The following is a 20157-nucleotide window of genomic DNA, read 5'->3' on the forward strand; positions in this document are numbered from 1 at the left end:
AGGCAGCCGTTTCACTCTAAGGTATATATACCCAAGAAAACTTAGTGCATTTGGTCACCAAAAGATATGTACAAGATTGTTCATGGCAGGATTATTTGCAATAGCCAATAAAGGGAAACAACTCATGTGACCATCAATAACAGAATGGATAAAGTTGTTCTAGTCACACAATGGAACATTACTCAGCACTGAAAAATGAACAAATGCATCCTTGATAATCCTATAGGTGTAATGCTGAGCAAAAGAAGCCTTTAGGGGAGAGGATGAAGAGTGGAACAAGGAATGTCCACTTGAAGAAATTTCCTTCATGTCATATAAAACTGTATCTGAAACAAAAGTAAGAACTTGCTGAAATTTGTTAATTCTGGGTAATAGGAACATAGGGGCTTATTATATTATTCTTTGTATTTTCTAGAACTTAAAAAATATGTGCTCTCCCCTATTTAAAATTCAGACCAAGAGACCTGATCTGCATACTCCAACTTTAACTGATTATGATACTATAATCAGGATCCAGTGAATCAGATTCCCAATCCTATTAATGAAGGACAGCCAAAATATTCACCAAATGTTGTTGCATATATCCTATAGATTATTAAACTTAAGAATTTTGTTCAGATCAGCTACCACCAGCCAGGCAATCACCTTACTTTTTCCAGGTAAATAAACAGATGAAGAAAACTTAAAAAAAAAAAAAGTGCCCTCCTCAAAATACAAAAACAAGCCAATGTATGGTCCAGGAGCAGAGGGAGTGAGGATGCCCATGCTCGGGCCTATTTTTCCTCTCTGCTAATGCTCTTATTTTTTTATACCACACAGTTTCATACCAAAATACTGATTATTTTGCCTCATTGGCTAATTGCTTCAGGCATATTATTTTTGCAACCTGAACTAGATTGTAAATTCAAGCCACAGACTAAGTAACATTTCTCCAATATTCCTTTGTGATTCTTTGTATTGTGAAAGGCACATCTTGAAATAATTAATAAACACTTGAGAGATTTATGGATTGATTGAAGTAAATTTGGTAATCTCAGGCAAGACATGTATTTAACTTTCCCAGGCACATTTTCCTCATTTGTGTGAATTCTTTCCTGTGTATTTTTCTATCCATTCTTATATTTTTCTAAGGCTTTGCTATAATAGGCCTCAATAAATAAGTGTGGAACAAATAAATTAATTTTAGGGGATTCATACACAAGCTCACATATTTTCCCCATCTGGAAGATGCAAGAAATTTTAAGCTACATCTCTTCCACTGGCTGTTGAGCCTGGCAAAATGTTAATTTCACCATAGATCTATCACTTAAAATTGTTGTTAGTCATTTACACTTTAGCATAAATTGAGCCAGCCATTTTAATGTTTTTAAAAGTTCAAAACATATTGTAATTCAATTCCACTTTTCAGCAAGCCTGAGGCACAGAACCTGAAGATGAAGCAGTTTCTCTTTGAACGTTGTTATTGCCAAATGAGACTGGCCTGCCAGAGAATGCAATCTATAGTATAGAAGAAACTAGCACATGCATTCTGGATTGCTCCGGAGGAATGTAGAGTCTATTTGAAATTTGCTAAAGCAATGCCAAAGTTTTTTCCTTTTCTCTGAGTTTGAGTTTCCTATGGGCTAAAAAAAAAAAAATAGTGTTTCAATTCCTAAGTATAACACCGTCACTGCAGAACTGGCAGGAAATGGGCCTCATCTCTCCCATTCCTCTCTCTTTTCTGCTTTCCCCCAAGTTGCCCCAGCAGGAGCCTTGGCCTTTTGAGTACCCCAGAGATAGCCTAGGCCCAAGTCAGAGCAGCACGGCCCTGACCCTCCTCCCAGGACCTGCTCCAAGGGCAGGAGCCACCTCCCTTCTCAGCCTTGGCCTGTGGCTCAGTAGCCCACCTGGGACTTAGTTCACAGTCAAATTCAGCACATCTAGAGACCCTCTGCAGAACCGAAATTTGAAGGTTGTTCTGCCCAAGCAATCTGTTCCACAGAGCAGATTAATTTCATACTGGCAAAAATCATACACTTGGTAATTATCTAGACTGGGGGGAAAATACCAGTAAGTTTATTGCCACATAAAATAGAATTTAAAGAATAGAGAGGAGAAACCTGGGAGGTCCCCATTAGCTACTCTAAACCATGCTTCCAATGACTCTCTAACCTGTAACTTCCACCCCAACCTGGCTTGTCCGCTCCAGACCCATATTTCAACCCTCTGACATTCCGTAGTTCCTCTTTGCCCTCAATAAACCATTGGGGGCGCGTCCAGCCCCTTTGTGAGCCAGCTCCCCTGACACTCCCTACTCAGACCTGTACACAGCTGCACAGAGCAGATCCCCTGCAGTTCCCCGAAGGCCCTGTGCTCTTTGGGACTTCTCTGCCTTCACATGGACTGTTCCTCCTGCCTGGAACGCCTCCTGCTTAGCCTTCCTGCCTGGCTCACCCCAGACCATCCTCTGGGATGCAGCTCACGTACCACCTCTCTAGAAGAGTCCTGACCTCTGTGCTCAGCGAGGTGCTTATCTGTGCTACACTATGGTCCCCAGGGCTCTGTCTGATGACTGTATTTATCTGTTTTCTCATCTCTCTCACACCGACCTTAGTGGGGATCTGGGCCTTTCCTCTTTGTCCCCCCACTCAGGTCCTTGTTATCTCTTCCAGGGACAGAGGGTACCTTCATAATAAGTCTTCTGTTCGCAATCAACCTCTGCCCTCCCCCATTCTCCTTCTTCCCCACTCCAGAGTTGTATCTCTAAAACATTTAATCCCCCCTTTCTTTTCTTTCAAAATCTTCTGTTGTCTCTCATTGCCCAAACTCTGTGGCCCACAAGCATTCAAGGCCCTCACCAACCTGACCCCAAATTCCCCTTCCATGTTCTTGCGCCCTTTTGGCCATAGAGCCCCTGTCACAGCCAGGAGTTCCCCAAAGGGGTCACAAAATATCTCTCCTCCACTTTGGCTCCTGGGGTGTCCTCCTTCTCCACACCTGATAGGCAAAGCCCAGCTGAAATGTTACCAGTTAATGCCCTCAGTTACTCAGCCAGGGTTCATCCCTTCTCTAGAGTCTGGTCACCTGGTCCAGCTCTGCTCAGCTTCTCCTTTGACAGCTGAGCTCCTGACCAGAAGCTTCATGCACCAGCAGGTGGCAGCTGGAATTTGTTGTCTGACCTTGTGCTCTGAGCCTGAGGTGAGTCCAGGGAGCTGAAGCAGCAATGGCTACCTCCCAACATATCTCACACACACACACACACACACACACACACACACACAGACTCACAACACACCATGATAATCCTTCAACAAGAGGGGGCCCTCCACCTTGAACACCAGCCAGGCACCCCATTCCTCCATGTCAGTGGGCCTCTGTCCTGAACCCCATCCAGCGTGACCAGGGGTGCCTCCTTGGTGCTCTGTTACAGGCTCTATCACAACCTCACCCCCCAGCTCCAAGGCATAGATAACCACTGGGTCCGCCACAGGCAGCTGTCAGGGAGAAAATTTTCCTCTGCCCTTCCAGTTTCTTCTGGCTGGCCTAAGAATTAAACTGACATGAGACAGATTAACAGAAAATCGCAGAAAAGTTTCATAATATGCATACCTGAGGGAGACCCAGGAAAACCAAGTAATCACCAAAATGGCTGAAGCCGCATCTTAAATACCATCTTCAGCTAAAGACAGAAGAGTAAACTGGGCGTAGTGGTTGGGGACTTCACAGACGAGGAAGGCAATTCACATAGAGATGGTAAAGCAAATGTTTGGTAAACAAATGTTTTCTAGGCCAGGCAGAGGCAATGGGACACAGAGGGCAATTTTAATAAACAGACTTTGCAAGGTTCCTTCCTGTCTACACACCTAGTTCAGACTGCAGTTACCCACAGTAATAGCTCCCTTCCTGGAACAGGTCCTCTGTCTACATTCTTTTAGGCAGTTAGGGGGAAGGTTAAAGGTTCTTTCTGAGTCTTTTGGGCCTTAATTATTTTCAGCTTGAAATAATCCACATGCCAAAGAAACACATTTTAGGGGGGTGAGTTTCGCTCCCCTGCACAGTCCTCATGAAGGCTCCTTTCTACAGTGGTGTCTTAGTCCATTCAGGCTCCTGTCACAAAGTATTGAGTGGTTTATAAACAGCAGAAATACACTGCTCACAATTCTGGCAGGTGAAACTCCCAGCTCAGGGTGCCAGCACGGCAGGGTTCTCGTGGGAACCCTCCTCCAGTTTGCAGATGGCTGTTTCATCTCCTTGTCATATCCTCATATGGTAGGAGGGGCAAGAAGGCTTCTTCAGGCCTCTTTTATGAGGGCACTAATCCCACTTGTGAGGGCTCTGTCCTCATGACCTAATCTCCCCCAGAAGCCCCACCTCCTAACCATTAGGGTGTCAACATGTGAATTTTGGGGGGATACAAATATTCAAACCATAGCAACTGGGACCCACTTAAATCTTTCTGACGAGGCTAAGAACAGGATCTCAACACCTGCCACCTGCCCTCTCACCAACTTTTTGTATTTTTTTTTAATTGAAGTATAGTCCGTTTACAACGTTGTGTCAGTTTCTGGTCTCACCAACTCTTAACACAATCCAGTGCTTGGTTTTCTCAGGCAGCCTTGTGGGGTGGGTACGTGTGAAGATGTGGACTATTCTTGCAATGAGGCCTCTTTGTTTTCTCCTTTTCAAAAACTGTATTAATGTGTTAAAAATATAATCCTTTTCCTTTTTCTACTTTTCATTGTACTGTAATATTTATTTGATTTCATTTTTATTTTTTACTGGCATAACTATATATGTGAAGTTCAATTTTAAAGATGTATGATTGTGTCTCTTTTCTGGACATTATTATTACCCATTCTATTTTATGATTCTTACTGAAAATAATTTTATCATATAGATGAGTACTGACAAAACTGGGTATGTTCTGGGTATCAGATAGGCCAGGTCACACTGATCACAGCCACAGAAATGTAGCCTGGGCCCTGCTCGGTCATTTAGTCTTATCTTGGCTGCCCCTGTCTCTGCAGTTACTCTTACTCACATGCCTACACCACCTCCTCCTCACTGTGTGTGGCTAGTGTAGGCAAGGAAAAAAGTTTTTTCCTCTATCCTCCTAGGATGTCCAGCTGGGGCCCTGCAAATTAGACTGACAAAAGACAGCTTTACAAGGTAAAAACAGTTTACTGTATCTGACACACACACACACACACACACACACACACACACACACACACACACACACACGAGAAATTCAGTGATGAGTAACTCAAAGGGGTGGTTAGAACTTGGGCTTACATAGCATTTTAACAAAGAACAATAAATTTGTAACAATGGAAATAGGTTTTAGGCTTCCAAGGGCAGCAAACTTGTGGGAAGGTAAATATATGGAGGAAACCAATAGAAGATAAGATAAGGGTTGTTTTAGTAAGGTGTGTTATGTCAGTTCCTCCCCTGCTGTCTTGGGACTGATAAGAATCCCTGGTGGTAAAGAATCTAAATCTGCTTTTAGGCAAATTGAAGAAGAGGGCAGAGAGCTTTTGGGGGGGCATCTGCTGTTTCTCAGTTGTCTTCAGCTCAAAATAATCCTAATGCCATAGTGGCGTATTCTGGTCCTCTAAGTAGGGATCCCTAGAGTCAGCTCCACTGAGGGGACCTGATGCTATTCTAGCTTCTTCCTGTTCTATGGGGACCTTACTTCACAGAGCAGCCCAGTGTTTCCAGCTCCCACTGTCCTTCTGGGAAAACTGGCTGGGGCCAAGGAACTCAGCACGCTGCCCAGGGCCTCTTTCTGGCCCCTCAGCCCGCAGAGTGGAGCAAGCCCCAGCACACCCCAGGGAGTCTCACAGAGCCTATTCTTCCAAGCACTCTTTTTAGCCGAAAGGCACTTCTAAAAAGAAAGAAGCTGGGAAGCTTTGCAAGATTCTTTCTCCCTCCAAGTATGACTGAAAGTTCCTGCCAGGCCAGAGGCCCTGGGACTTCTTGACTGCATCTCCAATGGGTCTATTTGCATGTTTATACCCTATAGCCCTCAACCTTCAGTGATAGATTATTTGAGCCCGTTTAGGGATCTGGATCCCCATTACTAGAGGACTGCATTTTTTGTTTATTTCGATGTCTTACTATTAAAGAGAATGCCAAAATAATATAACCAGTTATTTATCCCCATGCAGCCCATAGATATGATAATAAAATTGGCTTAGAAGCTTTCAGCTCCCCACTTTGCCCACAGCTTTGCAGTGAACCTGCTTACCTACAGAGTCAAATTCACAGAGAGGCTGTTGGAGCCTACGCTTTGAGGCTTCTCACCTGCACAAACCCTTTTCACAGCTCTGTACCCAACTTTATATATAAAACTTGTACTCTTTTTCTTAAATAGGATTCCCTCAATTATATAAACTTCAAATCCCACAACCCCTGGATTGACTCCGGCTTCTACAGGCCCCTTTGATGGGCTTGCGTGAGAATGTCTACAGGCCCTAGGCCACGAGGGGAATTGCTGGGTCATGAGGTATCCATATGCTTCATTTGATTAGCTACTGCCAGACAAGTCCCCAACCTGTGCTCCCACTGGTGGCAAGAGGAATCTCTATCCCCACATCCTGCCAGCACTTGGCATCACCCAGCTTTCTGACTGTGCTAGGCTAATAGCTGTAAGCCTTACAGCTTAACGTGCCCTTCGAATATAAAGTGATCCCTCATCATTGCTTTAATTTGCATTTCACTGGTTACTAATGAGCAGTTTCCTTCATATCCTTCTTAAGCCTTTGGGTTTCCTCTTTTGTAAGTTGTCTGCTTATACATTTACCCCACTTTTCCTTCAGTGTACTCTCTTTTCTTGCTAAATTGCAAGAGTTCTTTACGTGTTCTAGATGTCTGTCCTTCGTCACTTTTAGACATCATACATCTCATAAATCTCTTCTCCCAACCTGTCCCCTATCTCTTAAATTCAATTCAACTGTGGTGCCACTTGTTAACAGAAACCCTTCATTTTGATGTAATCAGATCTATCTTTTTTGCCTTGTGGTTTGCACTTTCGATGTCTGGATTAAGAAATTTTCCCCCATCCCAGGTTACAACGCTTTTCCCTGCTACTTTTATAGTTTTACCTTTTGTGTTTAGATCCCTAATCCATTGGAAAGCTTCTTTGTATGTGGGGTTAACTAGAGACCCAACTTCATTTTTCTCCATTCTTTCTTTCACTGCCCATTTTCTCATCACCGCCTACTAAACAACCCATCTTCCCCCTGTTGCTCGGTGGTGCCAACTCCGTTAGATGAAGTTCACGGGTAAACAAAGGACTACAAGGGACTCCCAATTCCACTCCACTGCCATGGGAAAAACAACTTTGTAGGTGTCGCAGTATCTGGTAGGCAATTTCCCCCTCTTTATTCTTCTGTCTCAAGATTGATTTAGCTATGTCTGGAACTTACTTTTCCCTATACTTTTTAGGATAAGTATATCAAGTTTCTAAAAAAAAATTACAACTAGAATTTTGATTAGGATTACATCAAATTTATAAATTAATTTGGAGTTATTGGATATCTTTATCAATTAAGTCATGCAGTCCAAGACCTGATATGTCTGAGGTGAGAGAAGTTTGAGAAGAAATTGAGATAGATATGACTGAATGTCTTTGAGAAGGCCCCACACCCTGTTCTCACCTTTGGCCTCTTTAAGTCTAGGGAGGTGAGGCAGTCGTCCAACCCAGGTTGGTCAAGGAGGAACTAGGCACATGGGGAACTTCCCTGGGTGTGGGCCGGGAGCTTGGCAAGCACACAAGAGATGGCTGTGTCTGGCACCAGCAAGGACTCTCCCAGGGGCCAAGGGAGTGGCTCAGAGATGCCCACTCCCCAGCAAGAGGAAGAGGAAGCAGCCAGGTGTGCCCAAGTGGCCAAGCACTGCGGGCTTGCAGAGCCAAACGTGAATGTGCAGGCCTGCTGACTGGAGGGCATGTTGGGACTGGGGGCATGGAAGGAAGGTGCCAGTCCATGGCTGTGAGGACCACATGTGACAAGTTCTGGCTGCGTAGATGCCAGTGGAGGGCAGAGGATGGTGGTGAAACTCCCCTCTCCTCAGTGCCTGGGGCTGCAGTGCCTAATCTCCCTCTGTGCACTGGGATGGCCTCCAGGGAGAAGGTGGCCCAGGGGCAGGGAAAAAAATCCAGAAACTGACTTTATTCAGAGGAGTCTGAGTTTTAAAACAGAGTTACTTTGAATTGATAAGTTTAGTTCTGAAGAAATAAATACTTGCTTTAAAAAAAAAAAAAATCTGAGATGTCAACCACAGTGGTTCTATACATTCCATATCCGCTTTACAACTTTTAGTTTCCGCCAACTGGATTTCAGCAGTAGGAAAAAAAATTGAGTAAGGAGGGGCTGGGAGAACTAAACAAATAAGACATAACAGTAAGGCAGGTAAAGGAATTGAGGCATAAAGAAAGTAAGAGCTTTGCTTCTCATCAGAGTAAATTAACGGCAGACAACTGCATCATTTCCAGCACTCATTTCTAGCTCTAAATTTAAACAAGTACCTTGAGGGGATTCTGGAATCACATACACCCTCCTCCCCGAGACCGCAGCCCTGCTCACAAGAGCTCTGTGGAGTCTAGGATGCAGAACTGCAGAACAGGAGTTTTCCCATGAGGCCCCCACCACCAGGGTGATGTCACTGCCCCACAGGCGGAGTCCAGCACACCAGAGCTGGCTGGGTTTCCTGCCACGGCCAGGTGATCCCATCTCAGACAGAAGGGGCAGCCCCGTGGGTGGCCAGGCATCCTTGCAGCTGGACTGGAAAACCCTCCTTGTCCTGTGATAAGAGATGGGCGTGGCTTTTCACTCCCCCTCCTTGTGTGTGGATAAAAATATTCTTGGAGGAAAGGCAGATGCTGCTGCTAAGAAGATCCACCAGAACTTAGCTCCATTTCCGATCTGGCACTGGCGAGCTCACAGCGTGTCCTGCTGCAATCCACCCCCCCCCTCTAGCACAAGGAGGCGAAGAGCCCCTCTCCCTAGTCCTTCATCAGCTCTGAGAAACCCAGAGGGATGGAGGCAGGCTGCTTCTCCTCTGAGGAGAGTCTCATCCCACAAGGTCTTTGGGCATCAGCCTCTGCCTCTGCTGTCCCCGCTGAGGGTCCCCTGACCAGCCATGGCCTCTTGCTGTGGGTCCAGGCAGGTCTCCCTTCCCAGCAGAGCCTTCTTTGAATCTGCAGGCCGCTGGTCAGCCTGCTCCACACTCTCTTCAAACAGGAGCTCAGGAAACTTGAGGGCTCTGCCCTCACTGCTCTGGGTGCTTGTCACAGAGCCAGCTCCTGGTCCTTCTGTCCATGCCTCCCCCTCAGCCACCATGGCTCTGATGCCCCTGTGCCATGGGGGACATGAAGCTTCTATGGGAGGTTCATAGCTTCCCCAGGACTCACCCTAGGAGGAAGACCCGAGTCTTTTCCACTCTAGGGCCCCCCATTCATATTTATTATTTGCACCCCAAACCTCCAGCACTCAGGTGAGGCAGGAAGCAGGGACCTCAAACCTGCATCCATGTCTCATCCTGTTTCTCATCCCACAAGATAAGAACAGCTTGAACATGTCTAAATTGGCTGCAAATAAAAGAATGATATTTTGTGACACATGAAAACTATATAAAATTCAATTGTCAGTGACAATAAATAAAGTTTTATTGGAACACAGCAGCACTCACTCATTTATGTATTGTCTGAGACTGCTTTTGTGTTCCAAGGGCAGATTGGAGTAGTTGTGATGGAGACAATGAAGTGCACAGAACCTAAAATACCTGGCCCTTTGCAGTAAACGTTTGCTGACCCTTGTCTAGCACAAACCTCCCTCTCCCTCCCTCTCCTGATGCCCACGGCAGTGTGTAGTGTAAGCTACCATTGTTCTCCTAATGGTGGGGAAAAGCAGATGGAACAACTACCACTAGACTGGCAGCCACCACGGGGGACCATGGCTTTCATCATCGCAGGAGATCGATACATGTTCCTTCTATGGTAAATAATTTTCAATAGCTCCAAGTTAAAAAGTTCCTTATAACCAAACTAATTTTTATATATCCATGGCAGAAAAGGTAACTGCTTTCTTCTAACAAATTAACTGCTTTGCAAAGCTACAATAGAGTGAATTGAAAAATAACTTCCACATAGGAAGATGATATCAAACCAGTTCTGGTTAATTTTTAGATGAATCATTTGGAACCACAAACTAGGCCACTAAAATTATTGAGAACTGTACAAAATCAAAAAGATTTAATTCCTCTGTGTGTGTGTGTGTGTGTGTGTGTGTGTGTGTGTGTGTGTGTGTCTGTGTTGGTTAATTCAACAAACTAGATTGAGAATAGGGTAGAAGAATTTATCTTCTTGAGAGAGATTTTAAAATCTGATTAAGGATTTATATTTTTAAAAATTAGCAGCGTGTCTCTACTCTCATGGAATAGGAAGGTCTGGGGCAGGGGCGGGGTCCTAGGCAATGTGGCCATCCTACGTTCAACTTTGAAAGAGCCAGACTGAAGATACTGCAACATAGGACAATAATTTCATGAACTTGTGTGTTCATTTGGGCTTTCAAAAATTCTTGGATTCAGCATTGATTTACTGAGGGCCCATTATTTACCATGCCTTGTATTAGGGGCAAAAAGCTACAAGGATACATGCTACCATGTTTGCACACAGAATAAAGTGGGAGGATTTTCTTGGTCATGAGGAGCAGATTCAGGCAGACTAGCCCAGGAGGAAGATTTTTTTGTTTGTTTTGTAAAACTATAAACATGGAACATTAATGGAGCTAGTCTTTCACAGACAGCCAGGGACAGGCATTGAGGGGGGCGAGGCTTGTGGCACTGGGACTAGGGAGCCACTCCAGTTTCAGGAGACACCAGGGCTCTGTGGCAGGAGTTGGAGGGTCATGCCCACTAACCTAGGTCAATCTCTGGGCTTCCTTCCCTTGGCTTGAAACGTTTCTCTTCCAGCACTTCTGCTTGCTCCTAGTTTCAATATTTTGTAACTTAGGCTCATTATGATTCAATTGTGGCCTCAACTCTTACTTTCTTGTTTCTAACATCCTACCATGTCTTTTTCTCTTGATACTTCCCTGTTGAAATTTCCAAGAAAGAAATGGGGATTAACCCAGTTTTTATATATGTATGTGGGTGCCAGGTTATGAAATGAGGTACTGAACAGTCTGTTGATTGGCTGCCTGTTGGTTAGGTACCAACCCTGAACCCATCAGCTCTAGGGGTGAGGTCATATGGGGCAAAGCATAACCACTTCAAGCCACTCCTTCGGGTTTCCTTTAGCAGGGTTGGTGTGAATGACTAATTATGCAAATAACTTGTCTACCATGAAGAAAGACACATATAAAATTAACCCTATGCTGTGATAACACCAGGAGCCAGGTTCACTGGGCACGCCTGGTAGCACAGACAGGAGGGGAAAAAAAGAACCCAGAACCAGGTAGGTAGGACTGGGGCTAGTGATTGGTTGTACCATAAGCAGGGTAGGTTCTAGTCCTCCAGGGAGGAGCAACAAGAGCGAGGCAGGATGTCCGAGTTATCTAAGTTCAGAACAAACCACTAATCCCAGTGAGGAACTGGAGCCCTAGGCAGGCACCCAAGATAGAGGCTCACTCTTACAGAATATGCATGGGGTGCGTGTGTGTCCGTGTAGGGAAAAACACGGATACAACTCTGGGGACCCATACAGCTGCAATAACACAAAGGGTCAGTAGTGGCACAAATGCCCCGAGACCACTGTGCCATGGCTCAGGCTCCTGGCCAGTGTGGAGTGGTCAGCAGTGCGTTCCTGTCCAGAGCTCAGAGGCTACAGAAGGTGGAAGTAGAGACAAGTTTGGAAGGAATCAGGGCAGCCATCCCAGATGACTCTTCAGTTGACCTTTTGCTGTAAGTGTTTACTGGAAATAAAGGGAGGAAGGTGAGGAACCTTCCTTGGCCAGTAGAACCAAAAGATTCTGGGGCCCATCTCATATCTGCCCTTGGGACTTGAAATTACCTGCTTAGCTAGGGAGGTTGTAAGGGAACTTGAAAGATGAATTAGATCAATTACTCCCACTTACAACCCCGGACTGAGGCCCACCTGGGGAAGCCAGCGAGTCATCCAAATCCCCGGCAGCTGGTGGAGCTGCTAAGAACAGTGAGGAGGAAAGCTCGCTGGAGCTGAGCTACTCTTCTCTTCGTTGTCAAAGAGCAGGGCCTCGCGGGCCTTTGCAATTGCTCTAAGTCTGAGCTGCTTCTGTTGTTTCCATCGGTTCACCGTGAAAAAATTATTCAGGTGGTTACCCCCAGTGCCTTAACTATCTTCATCTGGACTCGACAACAGAAGCTTGCTCATTGTGGCAAGCTTGGCAAAATGAATGATAGAAATGGCTTCTGCTGGGAAAATTAGCGATCTGTTAATTAACATAAAGGATATTATAGGTGGGCTTCTACTGTTGAACCTAATGGTGTTCAAGACACACGCACTGGCTAGAACATCAGAAATACTCTCAACTCTGATGTAAGCTGAGAAGGGGCTTCTAGCCAGGCCTTCACTGGTCACCTTTCAGAGTGGCGTCAGAGGCATGACTCAACTTGTCCTAAGCAATCCCACCCTCTCCCGCTCCCAGGCAACCACAGTTCTTAACTTGGAGTTTATCTTTTGCAGACAGGTGGAATGAAATCTTCTTGTGGCTTCTGTAAAATAATACATCCCCCATGGTGGGCAATTTCACCTTGTTCCTGGCTCCAACGGAAATTTTCTAGTTTTGCTACTAAGCCTGATGTTAACTATGAGTCTTTGATAAATCGCTTCCTTCTGGTTAAGAACATTTCCCTTTACCCCTACATGCTAATATTTTATGTTCTGAGTGACTATTAAATTATATTAAATGATATTTTTGCATATAAAAAAAAACTTGTCCTGTGTTCAGCCATAAAATCAGATGATTCTGGTTGCCTGACACTAACATCTGGTCTTTAGAATACTGTCCTGTCACTCTCAAAAGAACATTTCATGCGAAGTGTGGACAGAGCACCTAAAAGGTCAGAGGGCTGGGACTTTGCTGAGCTCACAAAACCAGCTGCTTGAACATTTTTGGATCTTCTTACTAAGAGAGATGTAAGTGTCACAGCATTTTACTTGGTCGGAGATCAGCTTTGTTATTACACTATAGTGGGGCTCTGGGAGATGGGGTTAATCAGATTGTACCACATCTTGCCTGGAATAGGCAACCTCACTGACACAGAAATAGTATATTCTATTGAGGCTAGTCAGCACTCATTCATTCATCCACTCAGCAGTTGTTTCTGGAATAACTTCTATTTGCCAGGCACGTGCTCAGTACTGAGGGTACAATGCTGCATAAGGCAGACATCTCCACCCCACCCCCAGAAGCTTCCAGTCTAGGAGGCAAGTGATCAAGCAAGTAATGACAATCAGTGGTGAGTCTCATGGCAGGGGAAGTGGCGTGGGGACATGGAGCAGACAGAATATACAGACTGGGAGGCTGATGCAGTTCTTTCTTTTTTCTGGAAAAATTCAAGTACTCAAATTGACCCCACAGGCTACGGGCCAATTGCCCAAGGGCACTGATGTGGCCTGACCCTATAACAGACTTTGCAGCTCAAGGACATTTTTGAGGTCCCGTGGTCATTCTCCTCCCATCAGTCTGGGCCCACACAGACACCTGGCTCCCTCCTATTTTTATCCCAGTGGCCACTGAAGTTCAGATACACATGATGCAGTTGGCAGATTTCGTCCGCAGAGACCGCAACATGAAGAGGCTCAGTGACTTGCCCAAGGGCACATATTGAGTCGACTGTAGAAATGGGAACAAAACTCAGTCACCTGACGCTGAGGCCAGCTCCCCTTCCCTGGACACATCAGCTCCCCAGGAAAATCATCTTCTGAAGTATCAAATAGCATTGCTCTTTTGATGAGTGAGCCAAAAATGAGAAAAGTGGGTATTGAATTTCCTTTGACATAATCTCTTTGGAAAACGCAGCAACAGACACAAGAAGAGTGTGACTTATGTTATAAATGAAAGCAAAAATCTTTTAAAGTAGCCTCGGACAACTGGTCAACAGCCATGAGGCCTGGCTACGAGTGTCGGCCCAAAGGAGAGCAGAGAGAAAGAGTCAAATGCATAGACATAGTTTTCATGCAGGCAAGGTAATGCTCAGGATTGATGGGTTTTGTGTGGACTGAATGGCCCTATTTCATCCCCTTAGTTATGGAGGGAGAGGTACTTTTGAAACAAATCACGTAAGAGTAGTCAGGTCTCTTGAGATTTTGATAACGACATGTTGCCTGAATTCTTGTTGAGATGAGAGAAAATAATACCTGCTTCTGAGAGCCAAGGATCTGTGATTCCCTTCCCTCTGCAGCGTGGAAAGGGACCCTGGCCAAGTCTGGCCTGTGTGCTCTAAATCCACTGTCCATTCACACCAAACCTCAGTGGGAACTAGGAAGGAATGGGGTTTCACATTTCAGACTGAATTCCGTGAAAGAAATGAAATCCCTTGCAGAATTCCATATTAATTTTCTTTCAGTTTGAATTTCTATAACTTTCTTAAAAGACTGGCTTCCCCTGGCTACAAACAGTGACAACAGGGTTTCCCCTCCACACAGCTCTACCCTACCCCCCACCAAAATAGTGCTGAGTCATTGCCCCAGTGGCAGCTCCTAGGATGAGGTTTCTCCAGTCTTCCTTTAACAAAACAAACAACAACAAAATTGTAATGAATTTCCTTAATGTCTTTCAGTTTGCAAGAGAAAAGGAGGTTGGAAGAGGAAAGGGTCTCTTTTGACCCTTTAATCCACTCTGTTTATTGAAACTTGTTTGTGGGTTTCATTTCTTAGATGCAACTAAATACAATCTGTCAGCATCATGGAACATGTAACATCCAGGCTCCCGGGCAGTTTAGGATCAGAAAGCTCAGACATGATTGGCCTTGGTGTGCTCACGTCATTCTGTTTCTGTTTCCTTATTTAGAAGATACTCAAGTGTTGATCAGTGGGGTGGACTGGGAAAGGGGAGGGGGAAATTGCCTACCAGATATTGAGACACTTACAAAGTTGTTTTTCCCGTGGCAGTGGAATGGAATTGGGAGCTCCCTGGTAGTCCTATGTTTACCTGTGTAAATGCCTGCACAGGGCTACAGAGACTCGAAACCAGCACCTGTGGCCTGAGACCCCTTTGACCAGAGGTTGTACTTGGTTAACAATGACCTGGACCCATAGTTAACCCTTGCTCAGCTCTCCAAGGTTAGGTACCCTCTCTGTTTATGTAAACCTACACTTACAATCTCTACCCAAAAGTTAGAACCGGAAAGAATCTGATTGCTCGCTATTTCATTTTCTGATGAGGAAACCGAGGTCAGGAAGGATGAGAGACTTGGCTGGACTCTAACCAGACAGCTGGGGCTAGATCTTTCCAGACTTAAGGGCCAGCTACAAGCAGCCTCTTCCCCTACCACTCAGCCTCCCTAGTCGGTCTGTTCTTCAGTGGGGACCGTGCTGCTGTTTCACAACCAAGCAGGGATGAACCCAGTTTGCTTAGAGGTTTAGAGAATTCTTGGTGATTCAAAATGATAGATCTCAGAATTCACATTTTCTCGAGGATTGTATCATTGAATGCATGAAACGAAAAAAATGAAGGGACTGATTTTCTGAAGATCACACAACTCCTTTGGCTGGGAGATGGAGGACTCCCCACCTCTCTTCGAATTTATTGTCTCCCTGGTAAGGTGCCTGCGTCTCTCCCACCTGCCCAAGCACGCACAAAACACATCGAGTCTGCTCTCTGTGTCACTCAGCACCACGTCTTTTCCTCTCACACACCTGGTGAGGACTGTTGAGTGAATAAACAGACAAGCCCATTCGAAGGTAGGTGGCATGGAATCCAAATACATTTTCCAAAGGAAACAACATCGTGAGAGGGTTTGGGTTTCCTGAGCCTGCCCACAAAGCCAAGTTAATCTGTCACACCACTCACTGAAAGTCTATATATCTTAGTACGAAACAAGGGGGGAAAGAAGTACAGTTACTGTACTAATCATAAAAGAAACAAACAAAAAAGCCTGAACAAGAAATGTGTGCCGAGGCAAATCTTACCAACACTGCCCAGCTCCACCCGGAAGATGAAGGGGGGCCAGCTCTCTCTTAAGTGAGCAATTATGCCTCAAAATTAGTGACTTCCTTTGCTAACAGCCCATTCTCTCTCTGACAGCTGCTCAGATCAGCCAGGCATACATTACTTTCATGTTTAATAAACAGGCACTCTGAAGTCAGTGGCTGGTCTCCATGGCAAAGAGATCAAGTTTTCCCACTGATGTCGGAGGCAGAAAGGAAGAAGGAATAGATCACTTTTGCTGGGGCACAAACCCTGAGATGAGCAGAGGAAAGTGGGTACATGGACTGCCCTCCATTTCCATTTGGGACCCGGGAGAATGGGAAGTGACTCTACCTTTTACCGCACCTGGAGGAAGAGGCATCCTGATCAGCAGTGTAAGACACGTGGGAAAGGGTTCATTTTGAGATCATAGGACACCTCAGGGCCTGCGCTGCCAAGGACCTAAACGCACTTCCATTCAACTTAATCTGCACTTGCTGTGTGTGCCTGGCCCTCTGCTACACCCTACAGGGGTTACTTACAGTCGGAGAATATAGCCAAAGTGAGGAGAGGTGCCAGCATCTTTGGTGGAAAGTGGGAGGAGGGCAGAGAAGGTTCCCAGAGAAGGTTCAGCCCCTACATCTCCCAGCCCAGAGCAGCTGCAGCTCACGGCACCCCTCCTGCTCAAGCTCAGCCAGACCTAGTCCGTGAGATCCAGCCAGGACGACTAGCAGCTGATCAGGATAGAATTTACAATTTGTGGATAGTTCACAGATGCAGTGTCCACTGGGTTCCTTTAACACCTGAAACCCATGGAATTTCCACCTTCCCTGAGCTCTCCCTGGTGGGTCCATTTGGTCTGCATGATTGGGATCTGAGTTATTTTCCTATTGCAGGCTGGGCCCCTGACCTCCTGCCTGGCTTTTACCTGCTTCTTCCCTCAGGTGCCTGAATCAAACTTCTACATCGCCAGGTGAGGTCCTGCCCTAAATGAGCTGGTTACCACACTGACAAGACTGCTCCCTTAACTTCAGCTGTTGCCCGCTTCTGATACTGTCTGCCCTCTGCCCCAGCCAGAGGCTGGACCCTCGAGGTTACTGACTGATGCTTACGGGAACTAAGCTTAGTTTGCTGTGGACTCCTGGAAAGTGGATCTTGGACCACTAGGACCCCCTCATGTTATGACACCAAGACCTGTCAACTTCTGGTCCAAAGTTCCTCCTTTTTCCCGCAAACAAGGGCTGCTGCCAAAATACCAGAAAGCCTTACTCCTGAGCCTGAGTGGGTCATAATGGAGGTGGTATTTGAGATGAGTCTTAAAGGGCAGACAGGATCTGGATGGGAGAAGAGAGGACTTTGTCACAACAAGCATCCTAGATGAGAGAGGTAGGGCAAGGAGCATGCATCTCTTGATTCAGATCTCAATTAGGCAATCCCAACTTCTGTCCCCCCTCAACAGGTAGGGGTACAGGTAGTCCTGGCTGGAGGGGTTCTCTCAGGAATTCTCTTACAGCGGCCTCCTGGAGTTGGGTTGGGTAAATACAGTCGATACCCTCCTAGGGTTCTTGAAGTGGAACCAGACAGCCAGATGCTGTGAATAGGACTGTAGCTAAAACTGATTGAATACATTTACTCATTATTCACAGAGTAGATGAGGCCGGAGGAGCACACAGGGAATGAGCCATGAAAAGGCTCTTGCAGGCCATGTTAAGGACCTTGGACTTTTTAAGGAGAAATGTCAAGCTATTAAACGATTTTCATCTGAGGAATCATGGGATAAGGTGAGGTTTGATGTTGTAGGCATAGTGGAGGGAAGGCGAGCTTGGAGACTGGAGGAAGAAGCCAGGAGGCCACTTGCCCATCCAGCTGCTCCCTGAGAGGCCAGGATGTGTCAAGGGCACAGCTTGCTTTGGGGTCTCCTCCCCTCCTACCATCTGTTTTCATTTTACTCTCTGCTGGGTTCCCTTCCCCTCGCCTTGCCCCTGCCGTGTCTTCCTTCTGTTCCCCACGGGTGCTGCCCTGTTCTCACTTTCTCCCGTGCTTTTCCACTTTCACCCTCACTTCAGCATCCTTTGTCCTCGCCTCTCTTTTGCCTGCTTCCTGTCCTTGTTCTCCGTGCGGAGGGAAGCTGCCCAGGAGACCCACCCTCCCCAACCTCCCAACTTTGGAGGAAAAGACTGGCCCCACGAGACAAGTGCTTCCTCTCGCCTGTTGGAAACAAGCAGGCTGAATTTTCCATCACAGGAGGGGAACACCAAAGGCTGCTGGCCACACCAGTAGATCAGCAGAAATGTCTATCAGGAGTTTATTGCTCATTCTCCCCATTCAGTGTGGAACATTCTGGGAGCTTCCCTTGACCCTCCCTTGACCTGAAATACCTCCTCTACTGATGCCTGAAAGCCCACCATTGAGCCAGTCATTCCTGTGTGTTAATCATTACTTTCTCCCAATGGTTTTCCTTTGAACATATAAATCCTCCTGGAAGGGGAAACACATTAGCTTCCTAATGCTTTGATGTAAATAAAGCACAAAGGAGAAAGAAAAGTACAAAAGGTTTCCAGTCCCTCGGGAACAGCATATATGGGACTGGGGGATAAATCTAATTTGACTAGATGCAGAATTAACAAAACATTTAAATTTTACAACTGCTGTTATCCATAGAATCCTTTTTTCATTTTACCTTTTCTTTTTATCTTTTTCACTGAAGTATAACACACACAATAAAGCATACAAGTCTTAAATGTATAGCTTAATGGGTTTTTTCATATATATATACCCATGTAACTATGAAATATATTCCCAGTACTCCAGAAGGCTCCCTGTGCTTCTTCCTAGTCAGTATTTCCCCAAAGATAACCACTGTTCTGACTTGTAGTACCAAAGATTAGCTCTGCCTGCTCTCAAGCTTTATATAAATAGTCATGTGGATTCTTAGTTTTTGGCCCCATTCAATTTTTCTGAGATTCATACACGTTGTTACGTCTTTTCTGTTGGTGCTTAGTATTCCACTGTATGAATATACTACAATTTCTTTACCTATTTTTCTGTTGATGAACACTTGGGTTGTTTCCAGTTTCTGACTAGTATGAATAAAGTAGCTGTGAACATTCTTGTACAAATTCGTGAACATATGCACCAAGTTTTCTTCAATATGTTTCTAGAGGTGGGATTGTTAGGTCAGAGTAGGCACGTATTTAACTTTATTAAAAACTGTCAAACAGATTTCCAAGTCCTGATGAGTTTTGTTTTGGTGTTTGTTTTAATAACAAGAAACTGTAAGGGCTAGAAAGGCAGAGGAATATTTCCTATCAGTCCTTTAAAGAGCCAGTCCTGGAGGCTGTGTTGCTAGTGGAGGAAAGAACTAATCTAGGCTAATTCCAGGAGAACACTTCAGACAGGGTAGATATGAAGACAACACTGCAGACCCACCTTTGATGAATGGTCCAGCCAGACAGGGACCTTGTACCAGGATTCTTGGTGCAAGCAACAGAAACCGGCTCAAGTTAATACAATCAAGTGGGAGTGTATTAAAAGTTATCTGGGTACTTACAGAATGGGTAGGAGAGTCAAGAGCCAGTCCTCGAGGTGGGCAGGAACCGAGGAGGGTCTTGAAGGTCAGGAGCAGACAACTCAGTCTATTCAGCATGGCTTCCTGCCAACTGTTCCTGAGGTCCTTGTGTCACATGTGCAAGGTTGAAGTTCCAGAAGAGCTTATCAAATTTGTTGTGTTCAAACCACATGTCCATCCTCAGGCTGGGAGAGGCAGAATCAGGTCTCTCCAAGACCTTCCATGGTAGGGAGAAGGCACCTGGGTTTATACCCCTCTATGACTGCATACATGGGGAGGAGACAGTTCCCTAAAAGAAATCAGATGCCATCAGGAAGGCGGAATTGATGTTGAGTAGCCAAAGAAATACTACTTGTTCACTACACACTCCTTTTGCACCAGGATGTTAATAATAACAGAAATGAAGAAACACTGGTTTGGGCCTATGGGGTGACAATAACGCCTCGCTTTTGCTAACCTGTTTTCAAAGTGGACTTGAATAAAATGAGATCATGTGAC

General features: G+C 45.5%; 1 protein-coding gene across 1 annotated transcript in view; it reads right to left on the reverse strand.

The window, feature by feature from the left end:
• Positions 1 to 19888, reverse strand: part of RTN4IP1 (reticulon 4 interacting protein 1) — a 128913-nt gene extending 109025 nt beyond the window's left edge. Inside the window, exon 1 of the mRNA XM_032484620.1 lies at positions 19642 to 19888. The gene's annotated coding sequence lies outside the window, so the exon portion shown is untranslated. The remainder of the gene's footprint in view (positions 1 to 19641) is intronic.
• Between the last annotated feature and the right edge of the window lie 269 nt (positions 19889 to 20157).

This window comes from Camelus ferus, chromosome 8, assembly GCF_009834535.1.
Source record: "Camelus ferus isolate YT-003-E chromosome 8, BCGSAC_Cfer_1.0, whole genome shotgun sequence".
NCBI classification, from domain to species: Eukaryota; Metazoa; Chordata; class Mammalia; order Artiodactyla; family Camelidae; genus Camelus; species Camelus ferus.